Below are 6,531 nucleotides of genomic sequence, written 5' to 3' on the forward strand. Positions count from 1 at the left end.
CCTAACTTTAGGAGAGGGAGAAAGCTCATATGAAGACTCATTGTGAGAAATAACAGTGACAGTCTTTCAAACTATCTTCTTCTTTCTCTTCATGGTTTCTTCTTTAGGAGAGGAACTTGCTTTGACTTCTTTAGACTATTGCGGGGTAGATTCTGGACTTGGTTCACCAATGGGAATATTTGCAATTACTGGCACACGTAGAATTACATCAAGTGCCATTTTAAATTCTAAAAAATTGAGGAAAGCCTAGAATTTTAAATATAGACACAAACCCTATAGACTCTAGGGCATACACACAAAAGATCTATGTATTACAACTACAATAGCCTAGCAAATGCAAAAAGATGGTGGAAAATTTGACTTACTAGTCTTTTGTTGGGCTAAATTTGTTAGATGGCACATTGCTTTGCTGAAATTCGCTTTCCTTCTTGCTCAGGGACACTATGGATTTTCTTCAGATGCAATTTATGAGAGAAAATTGATGAATTTCTCTTTTATGGCGATGCTATTAATTCCTTCGTGTTGGACAGAGAAAATTGTTTGTGCCAAGTTTAAATTTCATCCATCGATCAGGATTTGAATGGTCAAGATTTTCCTTGACAACCATCAAATGATAACATAGCATTTATTAGATTGTCCTTGGCTAGCTTAGATTTCTCAAAATCCATGTCATTTGGACTATTTTTCTGATTTTGTGACATTCACCATCTCTGTGAGATAAGTCTTTCTTAGATTCCTCTCTATTTCCTTATCTCGCACCACCTTTTGCTATCTTGACAATCTTCACGGGATAAGGCTTCCATGTATTTAACTTAGTTTTCTATCCTGCAGCATCTAAAAGCATTCCTCGTAGCCTTGTGGGATAAGGCCATGTCATCCTCTCTTTAGCGATGCCCTTTTATCTTTATCCCACTGCTCATTCGTCAATGTTGTCTCCTCTCTCAGGATAAGGCCTTTGTATACCTTCTGAATATCCTCTTATCTCGCGCCACTCATAAATGTTTGTCCTTTTTTGCTTGAAAATGCCCTTTCTTCACAATTGTGTACCGTGCGGGATAAGCCTCTTAATTGTTTCTTGTCTTCTCCCGTGATCCAACTCTTATCCTCGCCGGAATGCGCGGGAGAAGAGAGCTAGTCAATTTTGCCTAAAAAATCTTATCCTGCGACCATTACTAAGTAAAAGAAAACCCTTGTGGGAAAAGGCCCTTTGTATCTACCTTGCTACCTTTTATCCTGCAAAATCTTTGTATCCAATTATAAATATTGCGAGATAAATTTACCTTTTGATCTTGAGTTGTTTCTTGTCCCAAGGGCCTATCAAGGCATCTTAAAACCATCGCGGGATAAGACCCACCTCTCTACTTCTTTATATTATCTTATCCCACTTGGACACATTTCACAACAATAACTGCTAATAGATTTGTGAACACTTCTTATCCAACGCGAGCCTTTTGTTTATATGAAATGGCCACGGTATAAAGATCTCTTTGTTATCTCTGTATTCTTCTTATCCTGCGGGGCTTCATGACGACTTCAAAAGTGTCACGGGATAAGGCTTGTTCTTTGGGCTTTGTGAATTCCTTATCCAACTATCAAACATCTACATCAAATCATAGAAAATTTATATAAACTCACTTTTCTCTCTTATCTTTTGACATATTATATTTCAATATAATCTAAAATTTATAATTCTAATCTTTTAAGTTCAAAAACAAAATATTAATATCTCATTTTAATTTTTATGTACAAAATAACTATAAAAATTATATTAGTCAAAATACCTTCTAAACAAATTAAAATGATTAGTTTTCCTTATATTCTTATGCCCTTCATACACCTTTCTTTCTACCAATCACCGCAACTGTGCCCTTTTGTATTTGAAACCCTGGGGATCGTGAGTTTTATGTTCAGTCAACATCCTGCCAGATCGCTTGTGAAAAATACCTTCAGCAATTAAACTCTGTTCTGCCACCTGTAGATCACCGCAATTAAAACTTCATGGGGAGAAAAATAATTTAAAGCTCTGACGAAATGAATGTCTATGGGAAATGGAGATTTATCTATATTCTCGTAAAGGCGTGTACCTCACACAGCCCGAAACAAAGAGTCTTGAGATTCTTGTTTAAAAAAGCTTCTCCAATTAAACTCCGGAAACACCTGTAGATCAACTAAAAAGGATCGAGTTTTGGACAGGAAATGATCTTTTCTCGGGAAAGAAAATAATTGAGATCTTTGACTAAACGATTGTCTGTGGGAAATCGACATCCACCTATACTCTCATAAAGATGTGTCCCTCACACAATTTGGTTCGAAACCCTGCCGATCGGTTGCGGGAAAAAGCTTCTGCAATTAAAATTAAATAGGATCGAGTTTTGGACAGGAAATGATCTTTTCTCGGGAAAGAAAATAATTTAGATCCACCTATATTCTCCCTCACACAGCCCGAAACCTTCATTTAAGCTGTCCGAAACCCTTCATTTACGCAGCAAAAACAGAAAAAATTTGAATGGTTCCTCCTAAAAAGATTTTAAAAGCATTGTTTATTTAGGTCGTAGAGTTTTGTATAATGATATTATAGGAAAATTTATTCTTAAACTATAAATATTATGATATGGGAGTTTAAGCATATAATTTTGATATAAATTATTAAATTGAGTTTAATTTAGTTTTAAATAAAAATAAATAAATAAAATTAAAGATTTAACTATTAGTATAAAGAAATTTAAATTATATTACATTTAAAAAATTTAAATTGTTTTATCTTTTGTAATATTAGATAAATGTGTAAGTGAGATCAAGTTATTAAAAAGACATTAAAAAATATTTTTGTCAAAACACAATAAAATATAAATAATTGATAGTTATTTTAGAGCTGAAAAATTCAAAAAAATTATTTCTTGTTGCTGTAAAAAGTTTGAAATTAAAAGTCTTCATCCAAATGTTAATGGTGGGACATCTAAATGAACCGTCCAATATATCAACTACCTTATTTGTTCTTACATCATGTAAAACAACACTGTCACTCTTAAACTCTGCTGCTTAAGGTGCTACTTGGACGAGATTGTTATCAATCTTGGGTTATCCAATAGCAGTAGGCAGTTTTTGTTATTGATGAGTAAAGTAGGGATTGGCTGTTAGGCAGTTGTGTGTGTGCTGGTTGTGCTTTCTTGTTGTTTTTACCGGTCAGCCCCCTTGTTTTGGCTACTTTATAATAAAAAACTCTTAAACTATCTCCTTTTATTATGTCATCTCAAGTGTCATCTCAAGTGTCTTATCTATTCTGAATTGAAGCATGGATCACATATAAAGATTGAATACATAGAATGTTAGTTTTGCAATTTAAATTTAATGAAGGAAAAACTGTACTACATTGTAGAATGCTTGGGTTACAAAAATATCTAATTTAAATACATCTACATCTTAAATATTATCTTCTTAAAGAATCCATGTAAAAAAATTAACCAAAAAATCTTTTACTCGAGACTAGTATACAACAAAAACATAATTTTTTTATTGCTCTTTAATCCAAATAATCTAGGTACTTACTCTTTAACCCTCTAGAACCAAAAACCACCACGGTTTACTCCATTCTCTTTATAATTAACTTATTAACTAACAATAAAAAAAATACACATCCTTTCTAGACAATGTTAAAAGGAAATTAGAAAGCACTTGAAGCCAATTTAAATGTAGCTCTACAATCATTTTCACATCTATGCTTTGAAGATGAATTGTTGTTTTTTAATAGTTTTATTTACTTACAAATGGTAATTTTTTATTGGAAAAGTAGTTGTTCATCAAATTGTTGTATCTACAAGGAAATATTCAACCAATTTTTTCTAATGCCATTTTTTCTAATGCAATCTAAATAAATAAATGGACATTCTCAAGAATGAAAAGAAACATAGTATTGAATGGTAGTATATATAGAGGGGGAGATTTGGGGCCTTTAACATTATTCTCAAGGTTTACCTAATCTTACCATCAAATTTATTCTTTTGATTTGGAAGTAGTATCTTTGCACAATTAATTTTATGAATTTGATTCTGGAGGTGGATATTTATGGAAGCGAGCCTTTGGACTTGCCAGATTCCATTGAATTTTGAGTTTGGAGTTTCTCTAAGTTGAATTGTTTGGTTTCTTTATGTTTTTTTTCTAAAAAATGTTTTGAATTCATATCTTTTGACTAATCTTTCATATGAAATATTTTTAGAGAGACCGGAGGGCTTAGAGTCAACCGGAGTCACAGAGAGTCATCATAAGCATCTTCCATGAGCGCATTGGCCACATCTAAGACAATGGGACATTCAGGGCCACAATTCAAATGAGCTATCGATTCTGCCTTCTCTTTAGGGAGTCGGTAGTCGTTTGGATACCACTCTTCACCCAGCCCAAACCCCCAATCGTTTCCATCCACCAAATCACCATTCTCAAGGATCCCGAGGTCATCAGTCACCGCTAAATCTTCACCATAGAGAAAAATTACCCTCCAATTCGATGTGAAACCACTTTGTATACTAGCCACTTTCAAAAGGAACTCAATGTTCCTGGAGATGATGGGCCAAGTTGCTTGGAAGGATGCAAAATCCATAGAATTAACAATCACGAGCTTCTTCACCTTCGCTCTGTTGCTAAGTGACATGTAGTAGTTTTGGGGAAGTGGAATTCTGAGATTGGCATCAATATTATCCAATGTAGCATTTATTTCTCCCAACAAGCGGTGCTTGAATGTCATAAACTTCATTATTGTTATTGATCATGTAAACTAATAAATAAATTTGAAGGAAATCAAATTGAATAATCTTACTTACATTATACTAGCTATACAATGTAATACAATGAGAATTGGTTTATCTGAAAATAATACTTCTACTATGTGCTACCTTGTATCTATTAGGGCTCCACAAGCTTGTCTCCATTCATGCCATAATTATAATTGATGATCATACATGTCAAATAATTATTGTCAAACCTTTTTCACTTCTCCTTTGGTGCATGTGCATATGCATCACAACCAAGAATACTAAGTTGTCTTCTAAATATTTATGCCACAATATTTATAAAATATATAAAATTCATTAGAAAAGAATTCACCATAATTTAATGTCCTTAAAATTTTAATTTTCTTTCCACTCTACAACTCAACCATTTCTTTAGATTCTGTAGATTGACTAAAAACTTCAAATTTATAATTACTATCAATGTACATAACAAGAAAATCCCACAAATTAGGTAAAGAATAAAGAAAAATCCATAATTTATTCTCATCATCCACAATGACATGAATAAATGCTAGTTGAACCCCCAATAGATTGAATGCTTCATTGTAGTCTGCAATTCATCCACCCTCTTCCATTATCAAGGAATACAATTTATTCCTCAAGAAAATATTGTCTACTAAATATTTGGCATAAAAAAATATCACTTAGTTACTTCCATAGCTTCTTTGCAAAGGAATATTTCTGCACAATGATTAAAAATGAGTTTGTCAAGCATAATCTAATTAGACCCTTGGGTTTTTCATCCATAGCATAACACTAAGTAGCCAAAGTAAGATCTATTATCTAAAGACATCCTCATTAATAACATCCTAGAAATATTAGTCTATTAATAGATCCTTCATCTTTAGCTTCCACAACACAAGATCAAAAACCACCTATACTTTTGCTAAATAACTTGTCATTCAAAAAGATCATATAACAAGATTAAAAAGTATCTTCTACACAAGCTCCTAATCAAATCTAGATTAGTCTAGAAAAGACAACAAATCAGAACTAAAACTAAAAGGTTATCAAGATCACATACCACTTGTAAGGAAGTTAAGGTAGTAGAACAACTTCCTACACTAAAATTGAGAGGATTGTTATGTAGCAAAATTTCAGACCTTCATAATGGTTACAAAAACTTAACATAAAAGAATTGTTTATGTGAAATAAAATGAAATGAAGACAATGTCTATAATGATTTAGCATTATTTATTCTGATATAAGGATCTATGTTTCTTCCCAAGACTTTGCCAAGGATGATAAAAAGATAGGGGGAACTAGAGTCTCCTTGTCTAACCTCTCCACTAGCATAGAAATGACCTTGAGGGATATCATTAATAAGAACAAAATGTTGGCAAGAGACACTATTCTGGTGATGATTGGTGCATGATAGTTGTTTAGGTGTTGTCATTGATGGCAACTCAGTTCACAGATCACATTCGGTGTACATAGAATTGGTTTACCAAAAGTCATTTTTCTCATAAGGCATAAGTCTGGAAGGTGGAACACAATTACCGGTAGAGCATCAGATCATGGTGCACATCTTTATTTTGATGATGTATTTTGGGTTTTGATGATCAAGGAAGTTGGTTTGAGGTTCAAGAGAAATTATCTCATTATCCTAATATCTGGTGTTGAATTGTGTACAAGTTTAGAGCTCGATACTTGGCAATTCAGTTAGGGAAGAGCTATCTTGGAGTAATGTGTCTTGTGGATTTGTTGGGATAATTTCGATGATCAGTTTCATGTTTGAGATGATTGGACT

The sequence above is a fragment of the Cryptomeria japonica genome, chromosome 3 (genome assembly GCF_030272615.1).
Source record: "Cryptomeria japonica chromosome 3, Sugi_1.0, whole genome shotgun sequence".
NCBI lineage: Eukaryota > Viridiplantae > Streptophyta > Pinopsida > Cupressales > Cupressaceae > Cryptomeria > Cryptomeria japonica.